Source organism: Acanthochromis polyacanthus, chromosome 2 (assembly GCF_021347895.1).
Source record: "Acanthochromis polyacanthus isolate Apoly-LR-REF ecotype Palm Island chromosome 2, KAUST_Apoly_ChrSc, whole genome shotgun sequence".
In the NCBI taxonomy this organism is placed as follows: domain Eukaryota; kingdom Metazoa; phylum Chordata; class Actinopteri; family Pomacentridae; genus Acanthochromis; species Acanthochromis polyacanthus.
In genome coordinates, this window is record NC_067114.1 from 39,154,557 (window position 1) to 39,176,228 (window position 21,672).

Sequence of the window (21,672 nt, forward strand, 5' to 3'; positions counted from 1 at the left end):
CTGCCTGCCTGGCTAAATACTGGAGCTATGTCGAAAATTCATTTCTCCATCACTCACATGTATGAAATTACATATGGAAACAGACCCCAGGTTGAAAAAAGCCGAAGTTCCCCTTTAAGCTACTGCTGTGTATGAAATGTGTTTTACAAATAAAAACACTTTGCCATGCCTTGCTGTTCCTTTTAGGTTTTCTGTGTGACTAATTGATTCAACTTGATATCTTGCATTCACTGAACTTATTTTCTCAGGTTCAGTTTTTGTTTTTAACTCAGCAAGTTTCAGACTTTTGCAAGTCATAAAATTAATTTAATCTGATTAAATAAACCAAAGTGCAGTTCACTCCAGAGGAAGTAAAGTTTCTGAGATGAATGAACTTTAAATCTTTTACAGTCGGCCTGTTTCATCCTGCAGAAAGCTGCAATGGACCGGAGCCTAACTGGAATCAGCACAGAGACAGGAAACTCCAGATACAGTCATTCATGATCACAATCACACCTGTATGGCCAGTTTAGAATCACAACAGCACATCTTTCTACCCAGAGTGACCACAGCTGATGGAGGACAGGCGAGGTGCAGTCCAGGAATTTAGTGCTGTTGACCTGCTCCACGTTGGCACCATTTACAGAGAGTTGTGTGAGGATCTTTGTCTGACCTTCTGAAATCAGTCACCATTTCTTTTGTCCACACTGATAATGAGATTGTAGGATCTGCACCATACTGGGAGCTGCTCCACCTCCATCCTGTAAGTTAGGGTGACCATATTCTGTTTCTCTGAAAAGAGGACACACTTCCAGCTCGTGCGCGAAAAATTTTCAGTCCCCCCCCCCCATTTTTAGGGGTTTTCCATGGGTCAGGGGGCTTTGTGCTTCAAACTCAGTTAAACAGATATTCTGAATTTCCCAGAAAAGAACACTTTACCTGGATATACAGAAAAATAGCCCAAAACACTCACAAACAGTTGCTTTATAAATAATATATTTATTAATTTAAAGCAATTCTCCTAAACAATATAATCAGTCACATACATATATGGCATGCTCTAGTCTTTAATAGTTATTGACTCAAGTTGTGTAGGAACACATGTATTCAGATGTTTAACAAAATAAGAAATAATCATCTCTCTTAAGTCTGACACACCTTAGTTAGGAAAAGTGAGGTAGAGTACCATTCTTCAAAATAACCTTCCAATTATCAATTATGTAAAAATAGAAATAATGCCTCAAAATATTAAACAAAAGAAAAAAGAGAGGTAGCCTATTCTTCAATGTTCAGTTAGCCCATTCTTCAAAATAATGTGTCTAATGGCAAATGAAAAAATATAGAAATAATGCCTCAAGTCAACAGTCCTTTTTTCCTTCTTTTTCCTTCTCTTATTAGCTACAGAGACATAAGTCCCAGCTTTGCAGACTGTACATTCTGCCTTCCATTTGACACGACCCGGACGAAAACAGGGGTACTTTTTTCGCATTTCATCAGTGAAATGACATTTGCGTTTCGGTATTTTCTTTCGGTTCGAGTGTTCTCTCGCAGTGTGCCTACCTGCCTGTCAGCCTGCGAGGAGTGAGTGTGGAGCGTTCCGGGGTTCGGCTCAAACTCCGCCTCTCAGAGCGTGTTTCCAAAAGAACCATTCAACGTGAATGGTAACCGGCTCATTAATATTTATGACCGTCGGATTACCAGCCAATCACGAAGCGCGTTCATCAGCCGGCTCATTAATATTCATGTCCGACTCATTAATATTATGAAAAGGGAAAGTGCCGTATCCGTAGGCCACGGGCTACGGGTACGTATCTGTAGACACTACCATGATAAATACTCTGGTCTGTGACGCGCTCAAGCTAGGCAAGATCAAAAACCCGGACATTTGAAGGACTTTATAAACCCCGGCCGGACAGCCTCTCAAAAGAGGACATGTCCGGGCAAAAGAGGACGTATGGTCACCCTACTGTAAGTGGACTCATTGTCAGTGATGATGAGACCAACCACTGTTGTATCGTCCGTGAACTTAACGTGGTTGGTGCTGAATGTAGCTGTGCAGTCATGTGTGAGCAGGCTGAACAGCCCTGGGGTGAGCCTGTGTTCACTTCTAAGTAGCTAGTCGTTATTTAAAATACATTTGTGTGTGTTACATGTTTAAATAAGACAGAAAGAAGTGATTTTGATGAAAGTTCACAGTTTTAAACTTAGATTTGGTGAAACACAGAGATAAGTAGTTCAAGGGCCAAAGGAAAGTTAAAGGTCCCACATTATGCTATTTTTCAGTCACGTCATATAGGTCTCAGAAGCCCAAAAACATAGTATTTAAGTTTGTTCGCCCCAAAAATCATCCTTTGTTCGGAGTTTCAGCGTTCGAAAAATTCACTCTCACCAGCTCTCCTCAGAACAGGCTGTTTCTGGGCCTGCTTCCAGGTATGCAAATGAACGCATCTGTCCACTCCCCCTCCCCTCTCTGGGAGAGGACACGCTCAGTGCTACATTGGTGTCAGAAGTGGGATGGCGCTCGCCCGACTGCAGATTGAGGAAGAACTGAGGGAGCTCCAACAAGCTGTCACCGAGGGACTGAGCCGCTCTTGGGAGCAAACCCAAGAAGAAAAGAGCCGGCCAGCGGAGAGTTCGCTCCCGTAATCCCCGACAGCTCCATCACACCAAGAACCCGCCGCCCCTTGACGAAACGGTGGGCCGCCACAGGCAGCAGCCGCTAGCAGGAGAGATGCTCTGACAGCCGGCAGGCGGAGCATCTCCCCAGCCGCCGGCAGCCAGCCAGGGGGTTCTGGAGTGGCGGTTCCCTCACAGCGCCATTCTTCTCTCGTTTCCCGGAGCTCGGCTTCTCGGTGCGGGCAGTCTCGTGCGAAGTGACCAGGCTCATGGCACCGGTAGCAGCGGTCTGGAGAGCGGTGGCGACGTAGGCGGCTCGGTCTCTCACTCCTCTTCTTCCCCGGGCCCGCACTCAACCATCCTGACATGCGGCTTGAACGCGGAAGTCGTGGGGTGCCGGGACGTGAGCGCGCGTTCTGCTCTCTCGGCTTCTCGCAGTCAGGGGGAGGAGTTAAATCCGCTTATTTCATCATAAGTAGATCCAAATCAAAATCTGACGTTTGAGCAGGCATTTTCACAAAATGTGGTGTAGCAAGACAGGGAGGAAACAGACAGTTTTCAAATTCAAACCTGATAATGAGGCTACTGCAACACACACTACTGTAAGAACACTTTCACAAAGTGAGGTTTGCATAATATGTCCCCTTTAAAATCTAACGATTCTTTTGGTTTCACAGTTCCAACTCTGATCAGCTTAGTGGTTTTGATAATTTTTAAAAAGATAACCGGCTTTTCAAGTTGAGTATCACACTTATAAACAATCAAAAATAAAAGTCTCCTTCCAATTTAGAATCACAACAGCACATTTTTCTACCCAGAGTGAACACAGCTGATGGAGTGATTAAAAAATCATAGAAATATTTACTGGTCTTGAAGGAGTTTGTGGGAATTAAAATGAATAAGTTAAAATGATAAACACTGCAGAACTGTTTACAACAACCTTTACAGAATTTCAGCTCTGCTCATGAACATTATGTTCCAAATATATATTTACACTTTTAAAATCACTACAAGTGTTACGATGGAGGGGGTTGAGAACCCAAGCGCAGACAGACAGGCTAAATGGTTATAATGAAAAATGGGTTTTATTAAGAAAAACTCCAAAGACACAATAACTGTGACCAGAACTGGGGAAGCAGGGCAGAAACCAAATTAACTAAGGCTGTGGAACCAAAAATGCCCAATATAACAAAACTAAGGGGAAGTACTCACACCACGACGGAAACTCATAACCGAGGGAACAAAACAGACTGAGGTTGAGCCAATGACAGAGTCCAAGGGGGGTAATCCATGAAGGGGAAGAAACAGAAAAAGTCCAAAAAAATTAGCAGTCCAGGGGACAGCAGCTGTAGCAACATGTGACTGAGGCAATGATCCATCAAAGACTGAGGAAAGCAGAGGGCTTATATAGCTGAGGAGGGGACCAGGTGAAAGGAGTTGTGCTGATTACAGCAGCTGACAGCAATCAGTCAACAGGGTGCAGCAGACAGGGGGAGCCAAAGGAACAAGACAGCTAAGGAGGAAAAGAGGGGAATGGACACAAAAAGGACAGGAACTGGGGCAGGATCATAACAACAAGATTGCATGCATTAAACCACTGTAGAAACCTTAATGTGGCTAAATGATGAGGGATATTTTCATTCTCTTATTTCTTCATCTAATGTATATTTTTCAATCAAAGAACAAGCACTGGAAACTCTATTAATATTCTGATGTGCAGCGTTTGTGTGTCATCAGTCAGTTCACTATCATGTGTATTTACCCCCAGTTTTCAAATAACCAGTAAAATATTAAAATGCCGTAAATTTTGTCTGTTTTTGAGATACCTAATGGTTTTTCAATGGTTGTTTAAAACCATTGGGTATAGATAGATCTCCCTGTTAGATCCTCTTTGTTCTCTGAATGACTGCATTACATCTGTCAAAAACTGAATAGTTTCCTTCAGCATTTTCATTACTGGATCACAGCACATGGCCAAAATGACTCTTCAATTTTGTGCTCCAGTATTGGTTATATTGATGGGAAAGGAGTCGGTCCATGGTGGAGTTCTTAACAAGAAGGCACATGACATGTCTTCTTACCTGAAGAACTCTGGATATTAAGCAACCTCTTCACCCATTCGTCAAGTTAGCTCTCCAACTTCAGCTGGCTCTCTTTTACAGCACATTAACTCATTGGCTGTCAGCTGTTTTCAGAGCAAAGAGCCCCATACTGCCAGTTTTTAAGAATTTTGACAGATTTTTCAAGATCTACAGAATATCAAGTTTTAAGACTACATAAACATTGAAACTATCGAAAGAAAGGGTAGATTCTCTTCTTTCGTCAGGAAAAAAAGTTTGTTTCTAGCATTTTCGGTTCTAAAGTTATCGGCAGCAGAACATAGGGTCGTTTCAGCAAAAACACCTGTTTTTGACCAAAAAACAAAGATAACGAGCTTTTTGTACAGAGAGGCATATCAATCAGAGCAGTCACTTTGATGCCAATATTTTTTGGTTTAGTGACATCCCACACAACTGAACAGTTGTTTACTTATATGAAACAACAAAAACAACTCGGAAAAAGCATTTTGAGGTCAACTTTTTAACCTTTTGTTAGCGAAATCATTTATTTACAAACAGACAACACAAGTAAACATTTTGGTTCAGAACAATACAGCTTACGAAATATAAACAATCTATTTTTAAGTGTGTGTGTGTGTCTGTGTGTGTGTCTGTGTGTGTATGTGTGCTCGCTCTAAACTCATCTGACTCGGCTTTGTCAGATGAGCTCAAGAGAGCGGTGCTGGCAAAACAGAAACCGAAACCCAGCGCAGCTTTGATCGTCAGCGGCTGTTGTCAACGGCACTTTTTGCTGTCGCCCCACCATGGTCACTGTCTTTGTCATTCTTTTGGCCCACCGCAACACTCTCACGTTCCAAAACTCCAGGATTTTCACCGACAAGCTCTGACAGACTATCCTGCAGCCCCCCCAGTCAAAAAACATGATTGACGTCTATAGACATCATTGGCAGCGAACGTTCGGATTTTAATTGACGTCTATAGACGTCAATGGCAGCGAATGAGTTAAGAATGTGGAAAATATTCTCATTGTTTGGTTTGATGGTAAAGAGACCATTTTACACGCTTTTATTTCTTCTTGGATGCTTGGATTTCTGTAACAACCTTTTAACTTGTTTGAGCCAGAAAGTTGTTTTTTGACTTCAGATAGAGAACCAGAACCAAGAAACTGAAGCACATCAGGCTTGTTTTAGTCTTCTTGTACTAGTAGGTTTTAGGGAATTTTTTAGATTTTATTCATCACTTTTAAAATCACTTTGTATGTTTTAGTTTGTTGCTTTGGAAAGCATTTTCATTTTTAAAAGCGCTTGATAAATAAAGATTAATTTTATTATAACTATGGTCGTCATTATTGCCTGCTTTCATTCATGTTCATGTGCAGGATGTGGTGTTTGAAAGTGATTCATTCTATATTCTGGTTATTTTCTGAGGTTATCTGTGTCTGTGAGTGTGGACTTCACTCCTGTTGAGACAATTATGTATAAAATGCAAATATAAAACATTTAGTTTATGACTTTTCATGAAAACTGTGTGACTTCCTGCAGTTAGTGCTCAGGTGGCGTTGTCTGCTTCCCTCCACACCAACTCAGACTGGACCCAGCTGGGCCCTTCAGACACCAACACCACACTGCTGCTCAAGAAGGTGACGACAAACACTGGCAATACGTACGACAAAGACACAGGCACGACTCACCTGGACAAGTCAGGTCATCAGAGGTGATTTGACTTTAAAGGTCCCATACACTGATTTGTCGTTGTTTTAAACTTGAAGGATATGAAGATATTCATTCTGTCATTCCCCAAGACCCCCCACAACTAGATATCCTCCCAGCTTTACAAGCCACTGAGGGTTTCATTGAACTGCTGAACTACACAAGGAATTCTCAATTCTGCTCTGTAGTTTGCAATCTACAACCCTCTGTGTGAGCACAGCAGTGGATCCAACAGCATGATGCTGGTCCTGGAGAAAAGCGAGCAGGTCTGGATCACACTCTGGCCAAACAGTGTTGTCTTTGATCAATGTTGGCTCGCAACGTTCAACGTTCAACTTCCTTGTCTTTCCCAAGTAGCTGGAGCATGACACACCTACAGCTGCTGTGGAGACGATGGAAGAGGTCAAATCTCCTCCTCACAACACACAAATTAAAGTACTATATCATCGGAACAAACAAAGGGGAAATAATGAGAAATCTGAAGCTATTAAAATTAATAAAGTTGAACCAGTAACCATTTTTTTAAATTCTGATGTGTTAATGTCCCAAAAGATTCAATTTTTTCTATTGCTGATTATTGATGTAGATCAAGGGTGAAAATAGTTTTAAATTCTTGCTGGTACTATTACCCAAACCCTCATCTCACTCTAGCTTCATACATTTTAAAATAGTAAAGTCAAAATGCAAAGAAATAAAAACATTAATTTTTACTGTAGGCCAATGGAATAGGTAGGAATTAAAAACACTTGAAAATATGGTAAACTTTTTGCTTTAATTGAAACACTGATAAACATCCAGAATACAAGTTTCTAAGATCAGACATGAGGTCAGGAGCAAACACTCAAAATGGAACTAAACATCAAAACACATAACCTAAGAGATTTTCCATAGAGGCCTAAAGTAGCTATTGTCCTCTGAGTGGCAGTGTCGGCGAGCCATACCACTTGTTGTGTGGTAACTCATCTTCAGTGTCCCTGTCTTTTCTTTTAAACAAAGAGGTTGTTTTCCTGGGCTGTACAGTGGAATAGTGGTTAGCACTTTCACCTTGCAGCAAGAAGATCCCTGGTTCAAATCCTGGGGTGAGCCTGGGATCTTTCTGCATGGAGTTTGCATGTTCTCCCTGTCCATGCGTGGGTTTTCTCCGGGTACTCCGGCTTCCTCCCACAGTCCAAAAATACGTTGAGGTTAATTGATAACTCTAAATTGCCCGTAGGTGTGAATGTGAGTGTGATTGTTTGTCTGTATATGTAGCACCCCCACAACATTAGTGAGGATAAAGCGGTGTATAGAGGATGGATGGTTATTTTCCTCTGCATTATTACTTTGACAAAAAAATCTTGAGTGTTTTGTAGTGCTTCTCTCTGTTTTGATTTAAAATACCTATCTGTCAATGATAACCCTTGTAAGTCCTGTTGAAAGTTTTTCAGCCAGTCACAACATGTGGAATTTCAGGTGTAATTTATTGCTCGCCCCACTGTCTGATTAGAGACCCACATTGCTCCGCGGCTAGACGGCAGATGAATCAAGCATGCACAAAGTCGCTGCAGACTAGTGATGTGTGATGCTGCAAGATTTGGTATCGATCCGATACCAAGTAAATACAGGGCCAGTATCACTGATATATCGATACTGATACTCCAGACTAACTTTTTCAGTTGTCTAGTTTTAATATAATTTTTTTGCACAGTTACTTTTGTAATGTTAAATTTACCAATGTTCCCTGAACGCCTCACAGCACAGGCTGCGGTAGATGCTGCTCAGTGGCTGCGTGATCAGTCAGGTGTGAGAGCAACATTGACTTTGAAAAGAGTGAGATAGTGTCCTCATTTCAGATTAGTCCAAGATGAAAGCGATTGTTTTTATCCACATGTTGTTTTCTATGAGCGGAGAAAACAGCACACGTTAGTGCGCTATGTGTTAAGAGCGCAGCACATTTTTAAATTTTAAAGGCCGCAGTCAATTGTTTTCTTATAGTATAATATTCTATGATGGACAATGTGGTGCAAACCATCTGTTGTTGCAGAATTTTGAAATGTAACATGTAGAATGAAGTGATTTTGTTACAATTATCACAATTTTAAGCTCACATTTGGTTCATTTTCCCAAAAAAATGGCCTTTCATACATGATTAGCTCAAGGACTGTCAGAAAATGACAGTGTCTGGGTCTGATAAATATGTTTTGGGGCTCAAAAGGTTAATGTTTGCCCCTCTATCTGCTTGCACTAAAGGTCTGGGAGGACCCCAAAGAGAGCTGTGATTGATGACATATGGAAGTGCAATCGCACCACTTTAACAATCGATTCAAAGCAGCTATTTTGTTTGATTAAAACAACATTAGAACTGTCAGTTGGCAAAAATGATCAGAGCGTTATTTTGGCTTTCAGTGTGAGCGGCCATGTTGTGAGTGATCGTACTGTGTGAGTATAAAGATCGTACATTTCGTCTGTGCAGAAAAGGACAATATATCCCAAAAGTCTTCCTCTTGTGGGACTCAGTGGACTTCATCCTGTCCTGTACTGGTGCCAGCATTATCCCCTTCAGACTCCCTGAGGGGAAGGATGGTGCCAGCCTCCATAAGTCCTGCTGGGCTGAGAGATCCCACATGGTCTCAGCAATAAATCACACCTCGTATGACTGCTGCTTGCAGGAGGAATAGTAATCCTCCGGCCTCTCCAGGCTGAGTCATTTTTAAGGAAAGAAAGAAGTCTTGGCCAAAGCAGACACAAGGTTTGGTTAAATGGCCCAGCTGGCAGGAGAACAGAGAGCAGCGAGCCAACTGATTGATGGCCATAACCTTCACCGTCCCTGATCAATATCTGAGCGCTTCCCCTCATTCTTCCTCTCTGCTGTATTGAGCAGTCAGATGAATCCACAACATCATAATTATCCTTTAGATTATGGAAATCCCTTCAAACAATAAGCAATTGCTCCCCGGGGAACCTTTTTCCCAGCATTATCAGCATCCAGGCCAGAATTTTAAACCAGTGTTAATCTGAGCTGCCTAAGCTTCTCTCTCACACACAAACACACAACACATGGAGAATATGGGCAGCGTTCACTGTAGCAGAGATTCAACACCGGGGTTTGAAGATTTGTGTCCATATGCTTCAGATTTAAGAGCTTTCACACATAAAGACTGTTGAAACATCTTCTGTGTCACCACAAGGGCTAAATCTGACCGTTAAATTCAGAATAAAACATGATATTTTACACTTTTTAATGTCAGATTTTACTGAAATTATATAAAGATTAAAGCAAAACGGGGAAATCTTAGGAAAAAGCAAACCATGACTGGTGGTTTTACTAAGAAAAAATGAGCAATGAGCAACTTTATGGAATCTCTAGTGGCTGCAGTCAACAAATAATCAACAAAAAGCTCATTTTGTGTTTTTATACTCTGATTTTTGGCACTGCAGTTGTTGTAAATGTATTTTTATACTTACTTTGGAGAGAATAAAAGCAACGGACAAAAGCGAGTTTATGAGGAAATGGCAGTACCGTAAAAACTGTTGCCATCATGATTTTAACGCATACATGTATGATATTTATGAATCTGAAAGCACTTCCACTTAAATTGCTAAATAATCTGGGCCAAACATGGGTTCACAACAAAATTCCAGACTGGATTTGTCTCCAAGTTGTCAGAAGGAAGTGCAATTAGAAAAAATCTGTAATCTTCTACGGTCTAAACCTGAGTTTATTAATATCTAACTGGATGTAATGTCAGCACTCTCTGCAGACTAGAGAGGCTGTAAACTGTCTTCGTGGTAGGTCGATAGGTAATAAGCTCTGCTGAAAATGCTAAATAAGTTTGTTTTAGTGGTAAAACTTCTGGCATTTGCAGGTGTTGTGTTTGTCAAATTATATGCCAAATGCTTCTGTGAGACTATCCGCTTGTTTTTTTTATTTACAGTGTTGGCAACTTTGCTAGCTTGAGTGTAACTTTACCAGCAACCTCCGTGCTGTCAGTGCTCACTAACAGTTAGCTTCATAACTACTTTTATGTTTTAATCATTTCTGGTGCGTTAGGACACTTTTTTTGAATAATTATGCTAAAAAGAAAACATGATCTTTTATTATGTGAGTGATGACTGCTCTGTAGACAATTGTCTTGCTTGAAACTGGTTCGTAGTGCAAAAAAGGTTGGAGAGCACTGCTGTATTGTCTTTTGACAAATAAAAGCTTCTTCTTTTTCCAACTGAACAGCAGCAAGAGTAAAGAATGGTAGCTAAATTGATTAGAAATCTATGTGCATTAGGTTACAAAAAGAAAGAGCGGTTTGCCTTAAAATGTAATTGATAATTCAGTTTCGTTGACACTACATGCGACACCAAAGACAAACAGTGACAATATGTTACAAGCTGGGAGTGAGATTGATCTGTAGAAACATGCACAAACTTCACAACATGTTTGACTAGACCTATTTCTTCACTGAGAAAACCCCAAAACATGCAACACATCTGCACACCGATGCACCGCGGCTCGTCACCAGAACATGCCTGCAGCAACATTCAGTGGCAATAAACATCCCAGAATGCCTGAACATGATTGTATTCCAGCGGTTTGTGTGAAATTGGCTCCTGGTTTAATACCAGATCCTGGTTATTTGAGTGTATTTTATGGTGAGTGTAGTCGCGTACTGCAGCTTTAACAACAAATACCTGCACTGGAGTGAAACATTGGGTCTATTTAAAGCGAGTGGAGGAGCAGAGGCAGGCAGGGCTATAAGATTTCTAAGTAAATATGCTTCAAATTCAAGAGAATCATGTGCAGCTGGCAGCTCGCCTGCTTATTCCAGCCATGTGTGCTCATAGTGGTGTGTGTTTGCTCAGTAGCCTGCAGCAGACGAGGAGACACTAATACGATGCTTTGTTCCGTGCTGTTAGGCCGGGAAGGCACTTATTCTGCGGACAAGACTTCCCAATAACAGGAGGAGACAAAAGCTTTTCGACGGCACAGCAGATTTTCACCGCCCTAACAAGAAATGTGGACGTGTAGTATTCAGCTGGAATTAAAAGAGCCACTCCAGCGCCGACTGTGAGGAGGAGAGTCAGACGGTGGGGGGTGGAGGAGAATAATAGAGACGGAGGGGGAGAGGTGGAGGTGAGAAACACTGCAGAGAAAATAGATGGAGACGTATGCATCACAAACATGACCTTGAAAATATGGAGTAGAGGACGATGGAGAACGACTCAAAGCACAGAATCAGGATGGATTCTACAGCGGATGGGACACAGGGACTGAGCCTGTAGCCAATGAAACTATTTATTATTAAAAAGACAACTGTGAAAAAAAAAGCTGCATCAACAGTGTAAATGAACCAACAATTTATAAAATGAAAATAGCTGGAAAATATTGAATATTTCCTTATTTAAAAGATTAATTTTTTGAAGATATTTTAATTGAAAAATCTCTTTTAATTTCATCCTAAAGTTTTTCCTGAGAAAGTATTTCATACATTTTAAAGATTTCATCTTGATGATCTGCCAGATCATCTCTGACTTACTTGAAACCTTGAAATGTGAAATATTTTCCTATGGCCCCCAATTAAATCGTGTTTTAGCACAGATATAATGCTATGTTTAGATGACAATATCTAAGTAACTACTGTAGATTAAAGCCTTACATTTTTATATTTTTTTCTCATTCAATTCAATTTTATTTATATATAGCACAAATTCTCAACATGTCATCTCAGAGCGATTAGCATCATAATGTAAAGACTTCATGATTTATAAACACAGAACAGAAAAACCAACAATCCAAAGCTGCCTTTAGCTTCCCTTTGAGCGATGTGCGGTTTCATGCAGTATGTATCTAGTAGGGATGTATTACTCTGGCATTATATCGCACCTCAAACTTTGACCAGCTGTTAGGAAACGACCAATCATCTGTCATATAAGTCACTGTGACTTCACAGAGGATTGCGGGTCAGAATGGCTGCAAAATTAAAATGAACATCTTTTTATACCGTTTTAATTGTCTTTTTTTTAAAGAAAAAAATTCAAATGTTACAAACATTTCCCCCCATTTTCATGAGATTTTTTTGGTCTTATTGATAGGACTGCAGTGAGAGTGAGAGACAAGAAAGCGAGGAGAAGATGCGAAAAGAAAGCGAGGAGAAGGACCTGTAACAAAATGTCATGGGCTGGATGTGAGCCCACAGCCACTGCATCAGGGACTGTAGCCGCTGTTTATGCACTGCAAAAACTCACGAAGTCTATTTGTCTTATTTTTATTCAAAATGTCTCATCCCACTTGGTTTATGATAAATTCACTTAACAAGTGACATTTCAGCAAGATGGAAGAACTTGTTTTAAGACAATGCATCTTAAATATCTTAAGTGAAGCAATCTTTAAATGATCTTATTTTGAGTTGTATTTTACAAAAAAAAAATCAAAAAAAGTTTAATACATCTCAAATTAGGAGGTTACATGAAAGCAAAAATCTGTTTTTGAGTGAAAAACTGCTATTTTTTTAAGCATATTTGGTTTATTTTATGACACCTAAGCTTGACAATCTTGGTAAAACGTAGCTTAAAATAAGTTTTCCCAGCTAATTTTAAGATATCAATATTCTAAATATCATATCTTATTTCAAGAAATCTTACCCAGCCATTTTTCACTTGTTTTATTGGCAGATTTTTTTCACATATTTTAAGGTAAAAGATCATTGAAAAAAGTTTTTTTCTTGTTTTGAGAGGGGTGTTTGGGTCACCCACTCAACCCGTTAAACTACCAGGATACCCCTATTTCCAGCTTTTATTGCCCAATCCAAGTGCCACCGAAAACAACGTCCTCATCCTCAAGGAACCATGAATGTATGGACCAAATGTCACTGTAAGTTGTCTGATAGTTGTCAGGATTTTTAACTAAAAACAAATATTTCAAGGTTACATTTGAGCTTGATTTACAGGATTCATCATACTGTGAATGTCTGAATGTCTAGTGTTTGTTGATCTTTTTGTTTTGCCAGTTTTGCATTGCATTCAAAATGTATAAACTTGTACAAGTTGTGCAACTTCTTCTTTTTCCACAGGATTTTATTTTTTACAGTAAAAAAATCATGCTGACATCCATCCATTCTCTATACACCGCTTTATCCTCACTAGGGTGTATAGGCTGGAGTGTATCCCAGCTGACTCGGGCGAAGGCAGGGGACACCCTGGACAGGTCGCCAGTCTGTCACAGGGCTACATATACAGACAAACAATCACACTCACATTCACACCTATGTCAATTTAGAGTCATCAGTTAACCTCAGGCTGCACAGTGGTTCAAATCCCGGGGTGGGCCTGGGATCTTTCTGCATGGAGTTTGCATGTTCTCCCTGTGCATGCTTGGGTTTTCTCCGGGTACTCCGGCTTCCTCCCACAGTCCAAAAATATGCTGAGGTTAATTGAGCCCGTAGGTATAAATGTGTATATGTAGCCCTGTGACAGACTGGCGACCTGTCCAGGGTGTCCCCTGCCTTCGCCCAAGTCAGCTGGGATAGGCTCCAGCACCCCCCGCGACCCTAGTGAGGATAAAATGGCGTATAGAGAATGGATGGATGTCTGTATAGATTTTTTAATTGACACTGGAGGGTTTATAGCTCAGATGTGTTTCAGCAAGATACCTGTTCTTCTACACATTCAGAACATATCTGACAGATCTATGTTTGACATGCTGACGAAAAAAAAGAGCTGTGGCTCAGGTGGTAGAGTGGGTTATCACTCAAGCAAGGTTGGAGGTTTGATCCTTCCTGAAGTGTCATTGGGCAAGACACTAAACCCAAAGTTTCTCCTGACAGCAGACAGACATGGAAACTATGTCATCACTGATGTGTGGATGGGTGAATAGGAAACATTTTAAAGGTAGAAAGGTGCAATATAAGTGCAGACAGTTTACCATTTATTGCTGCATGGTGGCTTGGTTTTTAGCACCATTGCCTCACAGCTAGAAGATCCCTGGTTCACATCTGGGCCTGGGATCTTTCTGCATGGAGTTTGCATCTTCTCCCTCAGCATCCGTGGGCTTTCTCCAGGTTCTCCAGCTTCCTCCTACATCCAACAACATGCTGAGGTTAATTGGTGATCCTAAAAATTTTCCATAGGTGTGAATATAAGTGTGATTATGTGTAGTCCTGTGATAGACTGGTGATCTCTCCTGGGTGTCCCCTGCCTTCACCTGAAGTCAGCTGGAATAGACTCCAGCCCCCCACGACCGCAGTGAGGATTACGCGGTATACAGATGATGGATGGATGGATGGATGGATGGATGTTGCATTTATGAGTAAAAGTTTCGGGGGAGGAAGCGTCTAAATATTGAGGGAGATCCTCCCTGAAATCTAAACCTGTGGTGGAAAAAAATCAACCTTGTTTGCAGTTGTCCGGTCCGGTCAACAATTTTAGTGACTTTTATGATTACATTCTTTGGAGGGGAAATGTTTTTGGGCTGCAGGGGATGTTTTCAGTTCAGTATGACACCGTGAAAAGTTGCAATCAAGACTGATTGGCAGCACTGTTTCCAACTCTCTTCATAGGTTGCGAGCTAAAGCAACAACAAAATAATCCTAATTTATTCTTTAAAGCCTCAGCTTGGTGAGCTAAGAGTCCTCCACCTCCATCGTCTTCCTCCTCAGTCTTAAACAGATGTTGAGGTTATAAATCTGTCTTCTGAGACAACCCACTGCTTTAACTGCTGATGGCTGTTTGACATCTAAAACATTATTTTAAAGAACACGCCAACATTTCTCTCTTCCTGTACGTCTTTCACTATCCGTCTTGCACATAATCCTTGAGTCTGACTATGCAGTTAAGAGTTTCTTTACAGTTACTCACCGATGAGGTCACTTCTGATGACACCTTAAGTTGGGAGAGAACTTGGGACTTACCGCTGCTGCAAACTTTATTGTTGCTGCCGCTGTAATGATTCAAATGCGGCTTGTCGAAGCAGATATTTATCTGAGGTGTTACCTGAGGACAGCGAAGTGTCGTCCTCACAGAGAGCACACAGCTCCAAATCCACTCTGACACACCGTTCTGTTGCTTCGTGCTGCATGTGCATGTTGACGTAGCTTTATCCAACAAGCAACTCCAGTCAAAGCAGCTGAACCCAACAGCGAAAGCACAGCACTTTAAAAACACCTCACCAATGACTTCATCTTTATTCAATTAGACATTTTCTTCTTAGCTGGTTCCTGTGGACTTGAATCTGAGAGCATTATAGTATTTTCTGTGGCTAAAAACCAAACATGTTAAGATTACACTTTGGTTAAAGAAAGAGGATTCATGCTTTGGATAACTGGAATGTCTGAAAAATTTTTAGTGTTTGTTGGTGCTTTCTTTTTGCCAGTTTTACGTTGCATTCAAAGTTTTTCCTGCTCACAGTTGGCCATACATGCTGACGCAACTTTGTCCAAGAAGCGACTGAATCCAAAACAGCTAAAACCATCAGCACAACACTTTAAAAACACAATATAATAAAAGACTATATAACCTTACCTTTAGTCAATCAGACATTTTCTACCTGAATGATTCTGTGGACTTGAATCTGACAGCACTGTGATATTTTTTGTGTATATTTTTGACTTCAATGTCACAACAAAATCCTGAAAACCAGAAAATTACACTAATCAAACGCTCACATTAAGTCTGTGCTGCAGCCAGCCAAGCGTGTTTCTGCCACTAATTTACAGGTATTTGGATGTAAAACAAATGTTCTGGTCGATCTAAAGTTCTTGCAAGATTATGGCACAAAGTTTCTTAGCAGCACTAAGTTATCATAAGATTTCTCTAAAAAACACAAATATAAACTTCATAGTGACACTGAAGGAAAAATGGAAAACAAATATTGAGGCTAAGATGTTTCACAAGCTGCTGGTGCCAGCCAGACAAAAATCCCCAGGGAAGCATGAATATGTGGACCAAATGTCACCGCAATTTGTCTAATAGTTGTCTAGATATTTGATTAACCCTATAGCATCCAGCATAGTGCTGATGCTACCATTACATATTAATTTTTTGATTGGTGGTAGATTGAAAACCAGATAAGATAGATGGATCATTCTTTTTGCATATGAAATCTGGGAAATATCACTAATGTTTCACACATTCACCATGCCTCAGTGTGCTTTTTCGTTGCAGTGATGGGTTTGTAAAAGTACACAATAAAGCGCACATAACAAAAATCTTTATAAACGAGACCACAGGATGATCTGCAACTTTTTTACATTTACAAATTTGAACTTTTAAGCAGTTTATTGTTGTAGTTAAGACATAAGTCAATACATATTATTAAAACTTTGGATATAATAGTCATATTGAACCCTAAAGTAAATGTAAAGCACATAAAAATACTCCAAAAAATTGCACTACAGTATGTAAAAATATAAGAATATACCCTGGCAGACTTGCACAATGCACAACGTTTTAGGGGGTTCAAACCAAACATGTCAAGATTGCATTTGAGTACAAGTGAGAGGATTCATCCTTTGGAATGTCGGAGGAATTTTTTCTTAGTGTTTGTTGGTCTTTTTTTAACCAGTTTTATGTTGCATTCAAGGTTTTTCCTGCTCACACTAGGCCATGCATGTTGACAGCTTTATCCAGCAAGCAACTGAATCCAAAGCTGCTAAACGCAACAACAACAGCACAACACTTCAGAAACACCACGCAATGAACGATAGAATGACCTCTCTGTTTATCAGGTGGACAGCTTTTAACCGGTTACCTGGTTTCTGGGAACATTGTTATACTTTCTCTGTGTGTTTTTGACCTCAGTGTCAGAATAAAACTGAAAACCAGATAATTACAGCAATCAAACACTCACATTTACTCTGTGCTGCAAGCAGCCGAGCATGTGATTTGTTTCTGCCACTAATTCACAGACATTTGGATGTAAAACACATGTTCTGGTCAATTTAAAATTCTTTCAAAATAATGGCACAGAATTTCATGGCAGCACTTTGAACAATTGTTGAAATATTTGTCTAAAAAACACAAATATGAAAGTCACAGTGGTGCTAAAGGAAAAATAGACCGGAGTTATTGGGATTTGTCGTATGGGAACCAAATTTTAAAATTAAGATATTTCACAGTCAGTAAAAACTCACATTCACTGCTGGTGGCAGCTGGGGAAAAAGGTCCTCATCTTCTGGGAACCATGAATATATAGTTTTACTGCAATTCATCAAGTACTTGTTAAGATATTTGACTTAAAGCCAAATATGTCAAAATTGCACTTGTGTATAAATGAGAGGGTTTACTTTCAGGGTAATTTGAATTCATGAGGGGAATTTTTGCTCTTTATTTACCAGTTTTAATTTACATTTAGTTTCAATTCTGCTCACAATCAGCCTTTATATCATGGCTATACATGAGATTAAGCAAAACTGCTGTGCATGCAGGAAACAATGAGTCTGTGCTGCCTTATTTGGTAGTAGTCATACATTTTCCTGTTGTTTCTGATCAGCAAAAATGTCAGTTATGATTAGGAAAATGGAACCTCAATTAACAAACCTAGTTTAAAAAAAAAGACAGTAATGCTATTTTTATTCTAATTTTTATAATTTTAATGCCATTGATTTATGTTTGCTGTTGTCTCGAACATCTCTAAAGGCACCAAACATTCATCATTGTATTTCATGATTTGTCATCACTGTGAATTATTGTATTCATGCACGTTGCACAAAGCAATATAGTAACACTCAGGTAGAAAAATGACTCAAAGTGTTACTGATCTGCATGCATAAACAGAATTTTTTTTTTTTAAAGTTTCTGCTTCATGCTCCTCCACATTAATTCACTGAGGTTACTAATGTGCAAGTTGCTATTAGCATGCGTCTGCCCTCTGATACTTCTCTTCAAAAATAACAAGATGTTGAGCATGTTTAGTTTGTGTTTGATTACATGGAGTTTCATCATTAACAGTAATTTACAGCAGTCACTGGACAGATCTGGATCTTTTTTTCCAAGGCCTTTACTAAATGAGTGGTGACAGTGGAAGCAAACGCAACACCATTAACAGAATTACAGCAGAATGATAATTTAAATAGTGTGCATGATTAATTCATGATCATATCCCTGAATTTTTCTTTTTAAAATGAAGCCTGTCTGGCCGTCATTTTCTGCTCAGGAAAACCAAGAAGAAGAAGAAGAAGAAGAAGAAAACAACAACATTTTTCCCGGTTGATATGATATTTTTTGTGTATTTTGTTGGCTTCAGAGCAGGATAGTTGCACTCATTGGACTCTTAGAAGTATGTGCTTGCAGTGAACAAAGCAAGAGACTTTTTCAAACAGAATCCTTTCCCTCCACTTTATTTTTTTAGAAACAAAAACAAAAGATTTCTTTATGCTTGCCACTGATTCTGCATTCCCTCCCCTCCTCTTTTATCTTTTCGTCTCCCGGATCCTCTGTGGTCTCTATGTATAGCTCCACAAATGCCCCTCATGCCAAACAGGTTTCCAGTTATTGCACCAGCTAAATGTGACTGTTTGCTTTGCCTTGACCCATAATCAAGACTTATTTCTACAGTGTGTTTATAATAACTCGCGTCAATGTCCTAGCCTGGACTCTAGCAACGCTGTGGCGTCCAATTTCCCCAAACACAACATCTCCTCCTATAGGCAAAGACAGAATAAATTCTTCCTTTTTTCCTACATTTATCGATTTAACAAATCATCTATATGTGACACACTCAGCTTTTAATTGAAGCAATTTGTTTATTTTGAATTAAATATATATTTTTTAAAATAAGGGAAAATAAATTAATTTTTACTTGCTTTGACTAAAATCTTTTCATGTAATATCCTGTTAGTATATACTGTTTATATAAACCACCAGTCAAAAATTTGAATACACTTTCTTATTCAATGCTTTTTATTTGTATGTTATTTTCTGCATTGTAGATTAATACTGAAGATTAACACTTTTTTGTTTATAACATAATTCCATGTGTATTCTTTTACAGTTTGGATGTCTTCAGTATTAATCAGCAACCATAGATCAGAAGCATCCAGCTCTGGGACCAGGGACCCCTGGAGAAAGGACACAGGGGGAAACAGAGTGGATGTGATACAATAATGGTATATATAGTACATATATAGCACATATATAGGTAATTAAAGAGAGGCTCAGTGCACTGAGAGAGGTCCCCCAGCAGCCCCAGCTTAAAACAGCATAACTAAGGGATGTCGAAGAAGACGTCAGTTGTGCCTTGTACATGTGGACTCCAACTGATCCCCTCAGGGCAACCCGAGTCAGCCTTAACTATAAGCTTTGCCAAAAAGGAATGTTTTAAGCCTGGTCTTAAAAACAGAGAGGGTGTTCGCCTCTCGAACCCAAACTGGGAGCTGGTTCCACAGGAGAGGAGCAGCCAGAGTGTGGACGCAGTTAGCCTGTATTAGCACTGAACAAGAAAACAGGAAAATACTTAGCAGCTTTACAGGTTCTGACAGACTGAAACTGTTCTTTGATAAAGAACAGCATATCCAACCACCATCTCGACCTTTAGCACAAATGGCCATTAAAGAGTTCAGATTTAGTCTAAAATTCAAAAGCTTAACAGTAATGACAAGTCTTCAAAAACCTGCCGCTACACCCAGAGATAAATAAATGATGTTGGTCCTCTTTCATGTGGTTTGTGGTACTTAGAATTACAAAAGAAACACGTTAAGTAAGACAAGCTTTCAAGGGAATAAACTGATTAACATTTTGATAATTTTATAATTTTTTATGTATCTTTTTTATCTTAAGTTCAAACTGTCACCAACAAAAATTCAAAGCGTTAGCTACAAAAATAAGGCTAATGAAGGGCAACTAAATTTCAAAAAATTAAAAAGAACCCCCGCTGCTGCCTGGACTCTAACAGGTCATTAGAGAAAACTTCAAACTATGCACACTCTTCTAATCAAAAGTCCTCCGCATCCTCCAAACACGGGCAGCATGTAAAATGTTCATACATGTTCTCTTTTTAGCAGCAGACTTTGAGCAGCTGTCAGGCTGCAGATAATCCCTCTGCACTCTCTACCTTCAGGCAACATAGACTGGGCCTCTGGACCAGTGGGAGGATAGATGTGGCCTGAAGGCATGTGTGGTCCAATGTAAGATGACCATCAACAAGCTCCATGTTGGCCTTTTCCCCCTGGAGCCACATCCACAATAATCCCATGTTAGTAGAAGACTTTGTAGTTTAGTTTATGCTTCAACACAGTTTCTTAGAAATTAAGTTTCTCAATGTTTTCACATCTACATTTAGGTGCTATTTAATTTTTGACTGGATCAGATGCAACGTATGAAATGAAAGACATGAAACATTTTTGAACTTCATCAGTCTGCAGGAGGTGGTTGGGGTGGATGGTGGGTGCACAAAACACACAACTCTCACAACAATAACTAAAGGGTCACCCAGGTCTTAGGCAACATAAGCAAAAAAATCATGATATTAATGACATGTAAATACAAATATAAAGTCTAAAGTCAGGATAGACTTTTTCAGTATTGGACCAGTGCACCATGTTTCTTTTCCCTTAAGTCAGGGATGTCAAACTCATTCCACAAAGGGCCGGTGTGGCTGCAGGTTTTTGTTCCAACTAAGCAGCATCACACCAGACCTGACTCATTTAATCAACCGATCTCAGTCTCCATACAGGTCAGTGGTCAGACTGTGTGCTCTAGGCTACAGCATTTAGTTCCAACATATCTACAGCACACAGTCTGACCAATCACCTGTCTGGAGACTGAGATCGGTTGATTAAATGAGTCAGGTCTGGTGTGATGCTGCTTAGTTGGAACAAAAACCTGCAGTCATGCCGGCCCTTTGTGGAATGAGTTTGACATCCCTGCCTTAAGCCTTTGTCATTATATGTGGATGCTGTACTGCAAGATTGAAATAAAAATTATGATTTCAGTGATTTTACTTCTAATGTATTCAGCATCAAAATGCATTCATTAGCAATATGCCATCATGATTAAAGGAAACACAATCCCGTTGCAGTTACATTTTCTACAAAACATAATTGTTATTGTAGGTTAGTTTTATACAGTGCTTATCAAACTTGTTCGCTCACCATGGAAGTCTTGACTGTCTTTATGGTTCAGATCATTGCCTTACTGGAACAAAAATCTTCTCCCAGTTCTCTTTCAGACTACATCAGGTTGTCTTTCGGAATCTCAGTGCACTTTGCTGTATTGTTTTTACCTCGGCAACAGGTCCTAGTCTTCCAGGACCTGTTGCCGAGGAGCATCCCCACATCATGATGCTGCCACCACCATGCTTCACAGTGGAGATGGTGTGTTTGTGATAATGTTTGGTGGTTGGTGCC

General features: G+C 39.9%; 1 long non-coding RNA gene across 1 annotated transcript; it reads left to right on the forward strand.

Moving 5' to 3' along the window:
• The first annotated feature begins 11,048 nt into the window (after positions 1-11,048).
• On the forward strand, positions 11,049-13,389 carry LOC127530499 (uncharacterized). The gene is made up of 2 exons (XR_007937072.1): positions 11,049-11,468; positions 12,428-13,389. It is a non-coding gene; the product is annotated as an uncharacterized LOC127530499 (long non-coding RNA).
• The last annotated feature ends 8,283 nt before the right edge of the window (positions 13,390-21,672 follow it).